The sequence below is a fragment of the Phocoena phocoena genome, chromosome 12 (genome assembly GCF_963924675.1).
Source record: "Phocoena phocoena chromosome 12, mPhoPho1.1, whole genome shotgun sequence".
Taxonomy (NCBI): Eukaryota; Metazoa; Chordata; class Mammalia; order Artiodactyla; family Phocoenidae; genus Phocoena; species Phocoena phocoena.
In genome coordinates, this window is record NC_089230.1 from 28259625 (window position 1) to 28276845 (window position 17221).

Here is a 17221-nt window from a genome sequence, read left to right on the forward strand (position 1 = left end):
CAGAGTCTATTACTTACTTTCTTTGTTTTGAAATTCCAAAGACCTTGTACAGGTATTTCCAAATAGGAAGAGCTAAAGGCAGGCAGGAAGGAAGGAAGGGAATTACTAGTCAATGACAATGGAACCCTGAGGACTGTGCAGAGGTGAGCTGGGCTCTCATTCTCTTTAACTTTACACTAAAGAGTATACTGTTATTTAAATTTATCTTGCAAAGATTCTATTGCAAGCCTGATTCTTAGTTCAATAGGGCTGTACTGATCTGATTACATCCTCCAAGACCTCTGAGCTTATCTGTCTCCTCCGAGGTAGCACAGAGAACTCTTCAAAGTTTTTTGATTAAATTATGTGTCCCAGGGCAATCTGTAACCAAGAAACCTATTATGCTTCAAGAGTTGGTCAAGTGCTTGAAAGTGGTGGAGAGCGATCCAGAACTGCAGGCTCCTGGCCTGAAATCCAACGCTGGAGTTGGTTTTGCCTGCTGGTACTTGGGTCCATAGTTTGCTTTGAGCCTTAACCACCGGGAAAGCTGCAGATGAGCTAAGGCTTTCTTCTCAAAGAGTTTAACTGAACTGTGAATTTAAACACCAAGAGCTAATGAGAGCAGAACACCATGGCTAATAAAGATAGAAAAATCATCCAACTGCATGAATACTTACAGATATGCAAATTTAAACAAGGAATACAATTTGCTACCTATCAGACTAATGGAGATTTTAAAAAAGGACAATAGCCAATGACTAAGGAATCAAGCACTCTCGTATACTGCTAAGGGTTAACTGGAACAAAATTTTTAGAGTGTCATTTTTCAATCTGTATACATACGTGCACAAATTTCAATCAGCAGTAACACTTTTAGGAGTTTATTTCAGAAAATATTTTAAATGTTCACAATGATTTAGCTACATGCTTCTTCCTCCAGCCTTATTTAAAAGGGTGAAAACCTGCACATAAACTACATGTTCTACAAAGGAAATATGTTTGAAAAGCATTCTATGCTTTTCAAGCATCTTGTTGAAAAGCATAGTGTTTTTAACAACACTATGTCTGCATTTTTGGTGGCCTGATGGTTTGGGGTTTTCCTCCTCAGTTTTCCCTTCCTGAAGCTTTTCTGTCTCCCAAGAGAGGCAGGGCACATACAAAGCATAACGGAATGGAGTCCTTATAATAGAGCGCTTTGAGGTGGAGCGCTTCTACAAGCTACACAAACTTGTATTTTTATGGGGAGTCAGAGAGGAAATGAAAGAGAGAGAGAGAGAGAGGCTTTCAAGCACACTAACAAATAACAAGTAAGAGTTATGCTAAGAAGTAATCACAGTGGACAGAGTAAAAGATCTGTTTTTACTGTCTTTTATTTTGTTTCTTTTTGCTTTTTTGTGTTTTTTGTTGCAGACACCTTGAGTCAATATTAGAACTGTGTGTCTCTCATTCCCTTGGGACCCACAGCATTAACTAGTAAATCTACCACAGAATCCAGTTGGTGTGTTCACAGGAAGGTCTGTGGTCAGGAAGGGCACAGAGACCCAGAGAGCATTTTATGTGGGCCTAGTGGAGACAATGTCTATATAGTTTTGCCAATGTTGGCACTGGAAATTTCAATCTAGGTATGGTGGGGGGTCCATTTGAAGATTTATCTGTGGGGTAATGTGCTTCTCAAATGCAGCTATGCTCTCTGCATTTAAAACCTGCCCTGCCAATGGCAGAAGTTCATGTTTACTTGAACTTCATGTTCAAGGTGCTCCTCCTTGTTAATGCTGAAAAACTTCTAGAGACCTAAATTGGCTTAAAATACCTGATCAGGGCTTATTTTGCATAGCATATAGTTTACCCCTTTCAGGTGATTTTTTTTTTAAAGTAAATTTACCCAGTTGTGCAGCCATCAGCAAAAATCTGCTTTTAGAACATTTTCATCATTTTTCTAACGTACACATTTACTGCTCATCTCCATTCCCCACTCTCCCCTCAACAACCAGGAGTCTACTTTTTGTCTTTATATCTTTGCCTTTTCTAGATATTTCATACAAATAGAATCACATAACATGTGGTCTCTTGTTCCTGGTTTTTTAAATTGAGCATAATGATTTTGCCATTCATCCATGCCACAGTATATTTCTGTAGTTTGTTCTTTTTTCTTTTTTTAAACTGCTAGATCCTATTCGATTGTATGGATATACAGGTAAATTGACTCTTAAGTACTCACTACAAGTATTGTTTCAATAAGGATATACACAAGAAGAAAATCAACCTGCTGAAATTTTAGTTGCACCAAAAATGTATTTCCAAGATAAATTTTCTAATGGAAATAGAACGTTCATTTTATAATACTCTGTCTAATCCATCACCAACCTACACTTTCATTTTTAAAATAAATATTCATTGAGCTCATGCCAACTGCTGTGCTAGGTTTTGGTGAACCAGGCATGGATAAGACATGATCATTGCCCTACACAAACTTGTATCTTTATGGGGAGTCAGATCTAGAACATAAAAGGAAGCAATGAAAACGCTTGGGTGCTGGTGGGATGTCAAAGTAGGCAGACTTAAAATCCTAAATTGGAACACTTATACATTTTAAGATTCTTTTAAATTCCTGTTCCAGATTCATGATAGAAAATAAATGACCCCATTGGGCGTAAAAAACAAGTCATTTTCAGGGTCTACAATTAAATTCTAGACTAATAGCATGACTTTCATGACTTTGATGACCTTGGAAAAAGTCGTACAAACCCTTGCTTATCCGAATATACATGGTGGAAGGCATGAGTGACAGGCACTTCTCTTTGTTGACCTAGTATCCATACCCCTGCTTCTCTATTAACAGAACCCAAATTTGTTTGGGTAGTAGTAGAAGTCCTTTGATTTCAGAAAGGAAAGGGTCTCCTTTTAATCCCTTGGGATGAATTGTGATTATTCTAAACCAATTCTTCTACTTGGTCCAGGGATGACTGTGTGATCCAGTTTTGGCCAGTAAGATGCAAAGGGAAGTCTGCAAGGTGACGCTTCTGGGAAAATTTTGCTTTCCCTTGTTCTTGCCTAGAATGTGGATGTGATGTCTGTAGGTGCAAAAGGCATTGGAGACCAAGAGACAAACAGCACGAGGATGAAAACAAATAAGCTGAGGAAGATAGGTCTGGAAAGATGGAAGGAAACATGGCCCCCGATGATGTCACTGAACAGCAGCATGAGTCCAGACTGCCCACTCCCAGAATTCTCATTACACAAGAGAAAACAAATAAACCGAAAACTTATTTGTTTACATTTTTTTGTGCATGAATTTCTCTGTTACTTGCTGCCAGAAGCATTCCTAGCTGGTAGAGTAGGCTTGCCAGATTCTTAGATGTTTGGAAATTGAGATGAAGGGTAAATATATTTGCTGACAGAATTTAAATTTTAAAAGTTTATTCACTTACTTATTCATCCACTAAATATTTATGAAATACTTACCAGGTACTAGGTCCAGGGCTAGGTGAGGGGCTGAAATGCTATTAAAAAGGTAAAAGTCAGGGTTTCCCTGGTGGCGCAGTGGTTGAGAGTCTGCCTGCCGATGCAGGGGACACGGGTTCGTGCCCCAGTCCGGGAAGATCCCACGTGCTGTGGAGCAGCTAGGCCCGTGAGCCATGGCCGCTAAGCCTGCATGTCCGGAGCCTGTGAGAGGCCCACGTACTGCAAAAAAAAAAAAAAAAAAAAAAGGTAAAAGTCTCTAGGGAGTAATGTAAAAAATATGCAATATTGAGGTCCAGCACAGCCAAGTGCACAGACAGGATGGAAGTGACCTTGCTCACTTGAGGATCTAATGCAGAGTCTCGGCCATGAGTCCAGCCCAGACCCAAGCTGAATACAACCGCAGACTCTGTTCTATGAACTGAAGCAGGAAGACATTATCTCCTGTTCACTGCTCTGATTGGTAGGGCCCTTCTAGAGCAATGTGCTTACCGTGCTGGTCCCTCGTTTTCAGGACATTGACAAAATAGACAATCCGGAATGATTGTGCTGATCCAGCCTTAGGGAAAAGAATGGGTGTTGGGAGGTATGAGAGTGAGATCCAATGCCTGCCTCTGGGTGGGCACAGACCTCCAAATGGTCCACCTGGCACAGCAGAGCTCACGTCATTGGACACGACACTGATTGGAAAGCTAATTATGTGGGTGTCGCTCAAATTGTTAACTGCATTGTGAGGGAGGTGTCCAAGCCTCTATAATAAAAGCAGATTAAACAATTAACCAATCAGCTCTTTCATTATTTATGTATTGTCTAGAATGTGGAGGCAATGTCTAAAGAATTCTGTTCTCAGTTCTTATTAATCTAGAAGTCTCTGGGGCCTTAACACTCTTATTGCCTCCCTCAGGCTTTGGGTCAGGATCACTTTCTTCCCTCTATAGCAGCTTCTTTTTGGCAGTGGTGGAGGGGGTCCTTTTTTTTTTTCTTCCTGTATAGTGGGCCTCCCCTTGGTTTAATATTCAGAATTATTTTATTATATATTCATTGATTCAGAAAAGCACTGCAGAGTCAGATCCCTCTTCTGCTTTTGTGTACACATTTGTGATCTTAAAAAACCCTTCTTTTTCACTTCTGTGTCTTTTACAGATTCAGGGCATTTTTTCACATCTTAGTGTCATTTCATCCTGTATCTATCTCGTTGTCAGGTAAATCATCTTAAAACCCAGTCCTGATCATTTTCTTTCCCAGAAATCTTCAGTGCTTTTCAATGGCTTACAGGAACCAGCTCAAACTCCTTATTCTTGCATTTACGAAATCATCTAATCATGTCTCAACTTCCCTTTCCTGCCTTATCTCACACTATTCTCCTAAAAAGTCTTACTCAGGTTAAGTTGATCTTCCTGGTGTTTATCAAACGCCTTGCGTTTCTTTTTTTTTTTAATAAAAAACTTTTAACATGTTTTCTGCCTCCATTTTTTGTGTTGCTCTATTTTTTCCAACGTCCCTGACTATTATCCAAATCCTAGTAATTTTTCCAGATGCAACTCAAGAAACCATTTCTCCGTAAAACCCTTTCTGGCCTCCTGCCTAAAGCCCTGGTTCTCAAAGCAGTGAGGGCCATTCCACTCTGGGACACACTTCATTTGTTGATTAGCCTGATTATTTACTTTTTATAGTTGCTATTTATGTTTGTATATTTTCATGCTAATTCTCCACAATGAGAGACCAGGAATGCATCGTACACTCTATATTTCCCTCAATATAGAAAGTGCCCTGTGTGTAATAGAGCTCTCCATGTGGCTGAATTCTAGAGCTGGAGGGAGATTTGGAGAGCTGACGAGTTGGTTGATAGATTAATGGACTCTGAACTAAAGAACACTTTAGACCTTTCAACCTAGCTATATACTCAAAATAACTGATTTTGACTAAGTGGCTTTTATTAGTACGTATTATTGAGGCTGATTTATAAAGAAAGATGTATAGCATGGATGAACAGTTTGATACAAAAGTAAATCTAAGACATGGCTAAAATTAACCTGTAGAGAAATCTTTCCACAGTCTGATGGTCTTGTCAAAATTTAAAGTTTCATCTTCTGATTAAGACTAATGCTCCTGATTCTGTATTCAGTGAAACCCCAGACTGACGATTCCTCCTGGTTTATACTTACCACATGCAGCACCACGGAGTGCCAGCAGGTGGCGCTGCTTCTCTGCAGAAATTTTTTGTGATCCGCTCAACAGCCTCCCTCTCATTCGCATTGCTGCTACAAAGGCCTGACCCCGAAAAGCAATTTGAATATTTTACATTAGTGGAAATAGGAATTGCTTACATTTATCATATATTCCCTGATAAACAAGGGTTTCAAAAAGTCAGATTTTTAAAAATTGCTTTCATTTTAATATTTCTGACCTTGAAAGACCAGGTTCCTCGTTATTATCCCTGAACACTTCAGATCTTTCAGATCTTATAATCAGTTGAGGACACTGAGAGGACTTGAGAAGGCATCTAGGATCTTACAGCCCAGATCCCTGGGCAAGGTCATTCATAGTCAAAGGCAGAGCCCGGAGTCCAACACAGATTTTCTAGCAGTCGCCTTCGCTGTCCCATCCTGTCTCGGCCGTTAGCATGCATCAGGTATGCCTCACCACTAAGTGCAATGTGACAAAAGCCAACCTCCATCTCATTCTGAGGAGTTGCCAGGTTCATCCCCAGATACGTGTGTGTGTGTGTGTGTGTGTGTGTGTGTGTGTGTGAAGAAAAGGGGTTCTGTACAGTGATCTGTCTCATTCTTCTTTGCAGCATCTGACCCGGGGTAAGCCCTCAGCAAGTATTTTTTGAATGAATGAAGGATGGAAGGAAATGAAAGAAAGGAAGGAAAGCAGGAAGAGAGGGAAGGATGGGAGGAAAGGAAGAAGAGAAGGAAAAGAAGGAAGGGAAAGAAAACCGAAAGGGAGGAGGAGAGGGCGGGTGGGAGGGAGCCCAGAGACTTACAGCATAGCTAACCACCTCCGACATCTGGTAGATGCTGGGATGATTCACCTTGCTTTAGAGCACTTGGAAGAAATAAGATGGAGAACAATTTCTGGCCAACTGGGTTATTTTATTAGCTCTATTTCATTCTATTTGGCCACAGGCAATAAATTAAAAGGTGAATTCAGTGGTGTGTACATCTCTGTGAGGATAAATCTCCACCTGCCACTTGTGTCACATCTGGCAGCTGTGGGCAGGCATCAGGCAGCGCCCCATGTCCCCTCTGCCAGCCTCATGGGAACTGCCCATTCATGAGGGCAGATGGGGGGTGGAAGTTTTTGGGAGCAAGTCCATATTCAGAGCCAGAGAAATTTCAGGAAATCCAAACACATGTTTTATCAGATACATGTCTAGAATGAGAATTATCGCTCTAAGTGGAAGCAGAGCATAGAAGCTGTGGCCCAAGACGGGAAGTAAGGCCTCTCCTATTTCTGACTCAAAGTACTGGTTTTTCTTTCTTGTGATTTATCTCACTCTAGAGGCAAAGCCTAAATGCTGAGTTTTATTTCTGTGATTTTCCTTTAGACCCAGTCCCTCCATAGGGATTTTATGTGTTATGCCATGGTTCTCACTTGACCTAGTCAGCCATCAAAAGTCATCTATCCTATGTCCCATTCTTAACCCTGATAGTTGACTAAATAAATTAATCTGAAGTGATAATTCTTATCGTAGAGGACATGTGATTTTAAAAAAATTTTTATTGAAATACAGGTGATTTACAATGTTGTGTTAGTTTCATGAGTACAGCAAAGTGATTCAGTTATATATACTTTCTTAGATTCTTTTCCATGATAGGTTATTACAAGAGAATTGAATATAGCTTCCTGTGCTTTATAGTAGGTCCCTGTTGGTTGTCTACTCCGTATATAGTAGTGTGGATATTTTACTATCAAACTCCTAATTTATCCCTCCTCCTTGTTTCCCCTATGGTAACCATAAGTTTGTTTTCTATTTCTTTGAGTCTATTTCTATTTTATAAATAAGTTCATTTGTATCATTTTTTAAGGTTCCACATAAAAGCGATATCATATGAGATTTGTCTTTCTCTGTCTGACTGACTTTATTTAATATGATAATCTCTAGGTCCATCCATGTTGCTACAAATGGCATTATTTCATTCTTTTTTATGACTGAGTAATAGTCCATTGTGTATATATACCACATCTTCTTTATCCATTCATCTGTTGATGGACATTTAGGTTGCTTCCATGTCTTGGTTACTGTAAATAGTGCTGCTATGAACATTGGGGTGCATGTATCTTTTCAAATTATAGTTTTCTCCAGATATATGCCCAGGAGTGGGATTGCTGGATTCCCCACTACATGGCACGCAGGGATCTTAGTTCCCCGACCAGGGATCCAACCCGTGCCACCTGAAATGGAAGCGCAGAGTCTTAACCACTGGACCACCAGGGAAGTCCCATATTTGATTTTTAATACAGGCCTCCTGGAACCAAAATGCTTATCTCAGGAGTTAAATCTATTCTGCCAGTGGAGGTTTCTGGCATTATATCATGTCATGAGGGAGGTGGGTTTGAATCACTCCTGTATTCCATTTCGATGTCTTCCAGTCATACCACCTGGGCAGCCATATGTTCTTGCAAATGCATGAAGAGGTTGTATAAAAGAAAGCATTCGTTTGGCAAACATGATTTGCCAGGCGCTATGTTGTCAGGGACTGAGGCACAAAGACCATGGGAAGGTGTGTCTGTGTCTTTAGAGAAGAGAGAGGCAAGGGGTCTGGTGATGACATGCAGAGGGCTGAGTGTGGGAAGAGAGCTGCAGTAGGTGGCAGGGGAGGGAATGGTGTTCAGGGCTGGTAGAAAGATAGACTGCAGCAAGTGGTAGCTGCCCAAGGCTGATGGACAGAGAGAGGAAAGAATCAAGAGTGACTTCTAGTTTTATCTTAGAAACCCGGTAAGTAGAATGAAGTATACTAGGGGGTGGAGTCATAGGAGGAACCACGGTTACACAAAAGTGTGTATGTATGGGAAAACTGAGTGTGTTGAGGGATGAGGATGGTATATTTTCAGTTTAGGGGATGAAGGACTTTGAGCCTAAAGACAGGCAAGCCTCAGGTGACCTCACTGTTACCAAGGAATACAGAACATGTTACAAGATTTTTGTTTTTGTTTTTTTTTTTGGCACATGTAGGGTTTATTTTAAATGTCTTAAGGATAGCGTTATACCATAATTATAACAATTACTTACAGAATTAACAGATTTATATTGTTTATACTTCTAAATGCAGAGAACAGGGAACCATCTACACACTGTCTAAAATTAAAATTAAATTCAACTTAGTAAGCAAGATATCACTGAAGAAATCAAAAAGGAAATCAAAACATACCTAGAAACAAATGACAATGAAAACACGACAACCCAAAACCTATGGAATGCAGCAAAAGCAGTTCTAAGAGGGAAGTTTATAGCAATACAATCCTACCTCAAGAAACAAGAAACAGGGCTTCCCTGGTGGCACAGTGGTTGAGAGTCCACCTGCCGATGTAGGGGACATGGGTTCGTGCCCTGGTCCGGGAAGATCTCACATGCCACGGAGCGGCTGGGCCCGTGAGCCATGGCCGCTGGGCCTGTGCGTCCAGAGCCTGTGCTCTGCAATGGGAGAGGCCACAGCAGTGAGAGGCCCACGTACCACAAAAAAAAAAAAAAAAAAGAAACAAGAAACATCTCAAATAGACAACCTAACCTTACACCTAAAGCAGTTAGAGAAAGAAGAACAAAAAACCCCCAAAGTTAGCAGAAAGAAAGAAATCATACAGATCAGATCAGAAATAAATGAAAAAGAAATGAAGGAAATGACAGCAAATATCAATAAAACTAAAAATAAAAGCTGTTTTTTTGAGAAGATAAACAAAACTGATAAACCATTAGCTAGACTTACCAAGAAAAAAAGGGAGAAGACTCAAATCAGTAGAATTAGAAATGATAAAGGAGAAGTAACAACTGACACTGCAGAAATCCAAAGATCATGAGAGATTACTACAAGCAACTATATGCCAATAAAATGGACAACCTGGAAGAAATGGACAAATTCTTAGAAATGCACAACCTTCTGAGACTGAACCAGGAAGAAAGAGAAAATATGAACAGACCAATCACAAGCAATGAAATTGAAACAGTGATTAAAAATCTTCCAGGGCTTCCCTGGTGGCGCAGTGGTTGACAGTCCGCCTGCCGATGCAGGAGACACGGGTTTGTGCCCCAGTCCGGGAAGATCCCACATGCCGCGGAGCAGCTGGGCCTGTGGGCCATGGCCGCTGAGCCTGTACGTCCAGAGCCTGTGCTCCACAATGGGAGAGGCCACAACAGTGAGAGGCCCGCATACTGCAAAAAAAAAAAAAAAAAAAAAAAAAATCTTCCAACAAACAAAAGCCCAGGACCAGATGGCTTCACAGAAGAATTCTATCCAACATTTAGAGAAGAGCAAACACCTATCCTTCTCAAACTCTTCCAAAATATAGCAGAGGGAGGAACACTCCCAAACTCGTTCTATGAGGCTAACATCACCTTGATACCAAAACCAGACAAGGATGTCACAAAGAAAGAAAATGACAGGCCAATATCACTGATGAACATAGATGCAAAAATCCTCAACAAAATACTAGCAAACAGAATCCAACAGCACATTAAAAGGATCATACACCATGATCAAGTGGGGTTTATTCCAGGAATACAAGGATTCTTCAACATACCCAAATCAATCAACGTGATACACCATATTAACAACTTGAAGGAGAAAAACCATATGATCATCTCAATAGATGCAGAAAAAGCTTTCAACAAAATTCAACACCCACTTATGATAAAAACCCTCCAGAAAGTAGGCATAGAGGGAACTTTCCTCAACATAATAAAGGCCATATATGACAAACCCACAGCCAACATCGTCCTCAATGGTGAAAAACTGAAACCATTTCCACTAAGATCAGGAACAAGACAAGGTTGCCCACTCTCACCACTATTATTCAACATAGTTTTGGAAGTTTTAGTGACAGCAATCCGAGAAGAAAAGGAAATAAAAGGAATCCAAATCGGAAAAGAAGAAGTAAAGTTGTCACTGTTTGCAGATGACATGATACTATACATAGAGAATCCTAAATATGCTACCAGAGACCTACTAGAGCTAATCAATGAATTTGGTAAAGTAGCAGGATACAAAATTAATGCACAGAAATCTCTGGCATTCCTATACACTAATGATGAAAAATCTGCAAGATAAATTAAGGAAACACTCCCATTTACCATTGTAACAAAAAGAATAAAATACCTAGGAATAAACCTACCTAAGGAGACAAAAGACCTGTATGCAGAAAATTATAAGACACTGATGAAAGAAATTAAAGATGATACAAATAGATGGAGAGATATACCATGTTCTTGGATGGGAAGAATCAACATTGTGAAAATGACTATACTACCCAAAGCAATATACAGATTCAATGCAATCCCTATCAAACTACCACTGGCTTTTTCATAGAATTAGAACAAAAATGTTCACAATTTGAATGGAAACACAAAAGACCCCAAATAGCCAAAGCAATCTTGAGAAAGAAAAACGGAGCTGGAAGAATCAGGCTCCCTGACTTCAGACTATACTACAAAGCTACAGTAATCAAGACAGTATGGTACTGGCACAAAAACAGAAATATAGATCAATGGAACAGGACAGAAAGCCCAGAGATAAACCCACGCACATATGGTCACCTTATCTTTGATAAAGGAGGGAAGAATATACAGTGGAGAAAAGACAGCCTCTTCAATAAGTGGTGCTGGGAAAACTGGACAGCTACATATAAAATAATGAAATTAGAACACTCCTTAACACCATACACAAAAATAAACTCAAAATGGATTAAAGACCTAAATGTAAGTCCAGACACGATCAAACTCTTAGAGGAAAACATAGGCAGAACATTCTATGATATAAATCACAGCAAGATCCTTTTTGACCCATCTCCTAGAGAAATGGAAATAAAATAATTTTTTTGGTTTATTTACAAATAATTGTAAATAAACAAATGGGGGGGCTTCCCTGGTGGCACAGTGGTTGAGAGTTCGCCTGCCAATGCAGGGGACACAGGTTCGTGCCCCGGTCCGGGAAGATCCCACATGCCATGGAGCAGCTGGGTCCATGAGCCATGGCCACTGAGCCTGTGCGTCCAGAGCCTGTGCTCCGCAATGGGAGAGGCCACAACAGTGAGAGGCCCGTGTACCGCAAAACAAACAAACAAACAAATGGGACCTAATGAAACTTAAAAGCTTTTGCACAGCAAAGGAAACCATAAAGAAGACAAAAAGACAACCCTCAGAATGGGAAAAACTATTTGCAAATGAAGCAACTGACAAGGGATTAATCTTCAAAATTTACAAGCAGCTCATGCAGCTCAATATCGAAAAAACAAATGACGCAATCCAAAAATGGGCAGAAGACCTAAATAGACATTTCTCCAAAGAATATATACAGATTGCCAACAAACACATGAAAGAATGCTCAACATCATTAATCATTAGAGAAATGCAAATCAAAACTATAGTGAGATATCATCTCACACCAGTCAGAATGGCCATCAGCAAAAAATCTACAAACAATAAATGTTGGAAAGGGTGTGGAGAAAAGGGAACTCTCTTGCACTGTTGGTGGGAATGTAAATTGATACAGCCACTATGAAGAATAGTATGGAGGTTCCTTAAAAAACTAAAAATAGAACTACCATGTGACCCAACAATCCCACTACTGGGCATATACCCTGAGAAAACCATAATTCAAAAAGAGTCATGTACCAAAATGGTCATTGCAGCTCTATTTACAATAGCCAGGACATGGAAACAACCTAAGTGTCCATCGACAGATGAATGGATAAAGAAGATGTGGCACATATATACAATGGAATATTACTCAGCCACAAAAAGAAACGACATTGAGTTATTTGTAGTGAGGTGGATGGACCTAGAGTCTGTCATATAGAGTGAAGTAAGCCGAAAAGAGAAAAACAAATACCATATGCTAACACATATATATAGAATCTAAAAAAAAAAAAAAAAAGAAGAAAAAAAATGGTCATGAAGAACCTAGGGGCAAGACGGGAATAAAGACACAGACCTAAAAAAAAAAAAAAAGACACAGACCTACTAGAGAATGGACTTGAGGATACGGGGAGGTGGAAGGGTAAACTGGGACAAAGTGAGAGAGTGGCATGGACATATATACACTACCAAATGTAAAATAGATAGCTAGTGGGAAGCAGCCACATAGCACTGGGAGATCAGCTTGGTGCTTTGTGACCACCTAGCGGGGAGTGATAGGGAGGGTGGGAGGGAGGGAGACACAAGAGGGAAGAGATATGAAGACATATGTATATGTATAACTGATTCACTTTGTTATAAAGCAGAAACTAACACACCATTGTAAAGCAATTATACTCCAATAAAGATGTTAAAGAAAAAAAACAAATTCAAGCTTGAAACGTGAGGTTATTTTGCCTAATTTTAAAATGCAAACACAAAGACCTCTTGAACCATACACATTCGTTCAAACTGCACTCATGATGGAAAACACAAAAAATGCAGTATTTCCAAAAAACCACAGGCATATTGGCCACAATAATTTTCTGTTATAATAATTGTTCCTGTCTTTGGAGAACTTTAATTTTTTTTTAAAAGACAAGCAGCTTAAGAATGTTTTCAGGTGCTACAATTTGTGACAATCAAAACAGTCTTTTAATGGGTCCACGGCATTCAGAGATCCAAGCTCAGGCTCTTTGGGGTTTGGCATGTAAAACAGTAATAGAAATGAAATCTGGTTTAGAAGCAACTGTGATTGTTTTCAGAATTTGCAGTCCCTTCAAATATTGCATGATATATACAACTGGGAAACCACCTTCTGTTGGCACTGTACTTGCTTCATCAGTGCATTTTTATCCTACAACCACCAGAAAAGCACAGTAGGCAAATATACAGAAAACTGAAAACAAAGGAAAACAAAAACACAAAAAAACCTAAGTATCTTTAACATGCAACTTTAGTTAGTTACATTGAACATTCTACTAGAATAACACGCAAAAAAGGATGGTCTGCTTTTAAGGTTTTCCTTTGAAGATTTTTGGGCACCAGACATCACACACAGGCATGCATACACACAACACAATAATACTATAGCAGGTCAGTGAGAAAGACCAATACATTTTATACAGAGATTCATGTCATGTTAAGTCCCACGATGATAACGTTGGAAATTCACGTTGGATTCCTAGAACAAGGAACCAACATTCAGATACCAGGAAAAGGCAAGCCATGCACAGAGATCTGAAACACGAGCCTAAACGAAGCCTCAGATACTCAGATGGGAAGCAGAGTTAGTCACCATGTCAGGAAGTGTGGTTTAATCCACTGAAAGAATAAAGGATGGGATAAAATGGAAAAACAATGACCCCCCTTCCCCTTCCTTTACCCTAAAGGCAATAAATGGAACAAAGATTAAAATAATGATGATAATGATCACATGGCACATTTGTCTAGAGACTGGCAGGTCATGTGGTATTCAAGTTGCCAAAGGTACTTGCAGAAAAACCACAGTGCAAGTCATTAAGTGATGCTAGAAATGTTCCAACTGACCCAACCTTCTGGATACTTCCAGAGAACTTTATTTTTCATCCCGAAGTCACTGTACGGTGTTTTCCTAGTGCACGCAGGACACACACGTGTCTGCCTGGGCTTGGGGAGCCAGGCTCAGCCTTGAGATTCACATGCAGGGACTCTTACAAGAGCAACCAGGAAAACAGGTGACAGATGTGCAGCATGACCTTGTTCAAGCCGCGGAGGAGCGTCTCAGACCTGGGTACTCGCTTCCTGGAGAAGCTCAGCCCTGGCTGAACCTCCGGAGGCTCTGGGCACACTGCAGAAAACGGAGGGCTGTATTTATGGGGTGTGAGGGGTTACCAGCCAACAGCTAAAGGCGCAGCCTTCCTGAAGGTGGAAATGGGCATCACACAAACCACTCACAGCCAGGCTTGTAACTACAGAATCTCTAACGTGTTAAGTACAGGCACGATGGAGGTTGCGGGGACCTCTGGTGTTTGATTGACAGCGTAGGCATTTAACCTTCCACCCAAATTTCAGGTCAGATTTCCAGTCTCCACAAGAGACTGGTTCCACGTACCGCCTTTCTCCTAGCTTTCAAAACGCAGGGGCTCATCCAAAACAAAGTGACAGCTAGCCATTTCGCTGCTACACCAACCACTTTTGCAGTTCTTTTTGGTTAAAACAACCTTGCAGGGATAAACCACAAAAGGAGTCTGTGGCTGGGGGCTGCTATCAATCACATTCACAAGCCAACACAGGTGACTGACCCTGACGTGGCAGGGTCCACTCAGTGGAACGCATCCACGTCAACAGCACACTGACCGCAAGAAGATGCAGCACCACCAAGGTGTCAGGGGATTTCAGCTGTTATTTGTCCAGACATTCTTTGTGGGGAAAAGCCAGGGAGAAAAAGCCTTCTGACCATAATCATACTATCCGTAAAATCGGAATAAAAATAAAAGTGTCCCAGAGGACTTGTTAGAAAGCAACAAAGCCATTCTTAAACTTACATTTCTAAAATTTATGTTCTCCCAGGAACTTACTACATACACACAAACCACTGATATACTGTTGCCTTTTAAATCGTGTACTAAAATCCAAATTACTGGTGTGTACAAATAACGGACCAAAAGTACTGCCCAAAACACACCTGCATTACACTATGTGGACCAAGTACCTGGGCTTTGACAAAAAAAGAAAAAAGTATTTATGATAAAAGTTGTAAACAAAAATTTTACAAAGCTTAGAATCAAAGTCAAATTTTTGCCCAGATTTCTAACTGTTTGGTAAAATTCTAACATGGGTCATTAACGGTTCATGAATGATTCTTGTTTGGACTTTCCGACTGAAAATGTGCTTTGCACTTCTGACTTTCAAAACAAGCTGAATGTCCCGATGTGCTTTCTGTGGCCAAATTTAATTTGCGACAAACAGCAGTAATATACCAAATATGATTAACTTGGGTCAGCACTCATGCTGAACTGGAGAAAATTATTTAACCCCTGTCCCAATCCACAAATAAAGGACTGCCAATGAAGTGTGTGTGTGTGTGTGTGTGTGTGTGTGTGTATACAGATCTGTGTGTGCATATATATAATACATGTATACACACAGATATACATAGGTGTATGTGTTTTTTTATATATATATATCCAAAAAGGCAAAAACAAAAATATCAAACTATGCTTGCATTGTGGCAGCAGAATAAGAGAATGTTAAGAGTGAAGGGGAAAATCTATTACAATTTTAAAGGACTGATACTAGCTTAACTTTTTTTTTTTTTTGCCAAACTTGCCTGTAACTCCCCTCCAAACAGACTCCTTTTAAGAGGAAGGAGTTCCTTACACAAAATGTTTTGTGTTCACATATACCTATACTCTTCAGAACAAAACCAGTTCTGCTGGCAAACTGTGGGTTCGTAGGGACATTTAAGCTCTCATTAAAATGGAAAGCAATCAAATCTTTACGTCTACAAACTGCACATTTAATATATTTCCATAAATTTGGCAAAGCTCGTGATGACATCTAGAATGTGTTCACCAAATCATAGACGTAAATATGGAAATCATCATCAAATTTGATGAAATAGACAGACGACGGTTTGGTCTCCACTTGACGGATGACCATGCCAGTCCTTTTAGAGCCATCTTCTCTGGCATATTCCACTTGTTTGCCTACCAGGCACTCCAGGACTTCTCCTGGTTTCCTTTCTGCTGGAGATGAGTCAATTGAATCAGGAATAATGTGAAGGTCACCTTCTTTATAATCATCTAAGAGCTGGTGCATGTACAAGACAGGATTGTTCTCATAGGTGATGTAAAACCACGTGTTCATGATGGGGGCGCGTGCTAGGACCATTCCCCTCCACTCCTCTTTATAGCCATCCTGGGTCTCAAACATGTGCTTCACTGTTTTGCCAATCATTGTGTCGGCTAGGTGTGCAACATTGATTTGGGATGTTGCAACTCTATCAGGGAGGATTTCAAGTGCACAAATTCTTTCATCTTTATTAAGTTCTAGTCCATAAACACAGTCAAATCCATCGTATTTTATAAGATACAAAGAAGGATTTACAGGCACCTGGTCCAGAACGGTTCCTTTCCACTGGGTGACAGGCTTGTTCCCCTCTTTCCACCCATGCCGAATCCTGTGGCCTATGATGCTCCGCGGGGGCTGGGAAACAGGTGTGCTGGGCCCTACACTGCTCCGACGTTTTTTGTGGGACGTCCTTTTCTTCATCTTGCTTGCAGATACACCAGCATGGCCTGCATCAGCTCTGGACCGCTGGCCAGCTGTCTTCCCGACTGGAGTCTTCATTCCTCTGTACTTACGTGACCAGCAGAGCTGCTGGACCGGGATGAACGTTCAGGATTCGCCAATTTGAAACTTTTCACGGAATTTCAATGTTCATATTAATCCATCATCCAAGTGCCTCTTTTACAAGTTCAGCAAAAATTTTAAATCATAAGGACTTTGCGGCAAGGCCACGAAGGCCAACGTCCGCAGGGCCGCGGAGGCCAACGTCCGCTGGGCCACGGGACCCCGCAATCCAGCGGTGCGCTCCCGCCCGGGCTACCCGGCAGGAGGGCGCCGCCCCGCCCACTCTGGGCCCCGCCCACTCCGGGCTTCGCGGCGTCCGCCCCGCCCCCGGCGACG

The 17221-nt window shown here is 40.8% G+C and overlaps 1 pseudogene; it reads right to left on the reverse strand.

Moving 5' to 3' along the window:
- Positions 1 to 16090: 16090 nt before the first annotated feature.
- On the reverse strand, positions 16091 to 16882 carry LOC136131837 (spindlin-1 pseudogene; annotated as a pseudogene).
- Positions 16883 to 17221: the final 339 nt, after the last annotated feature.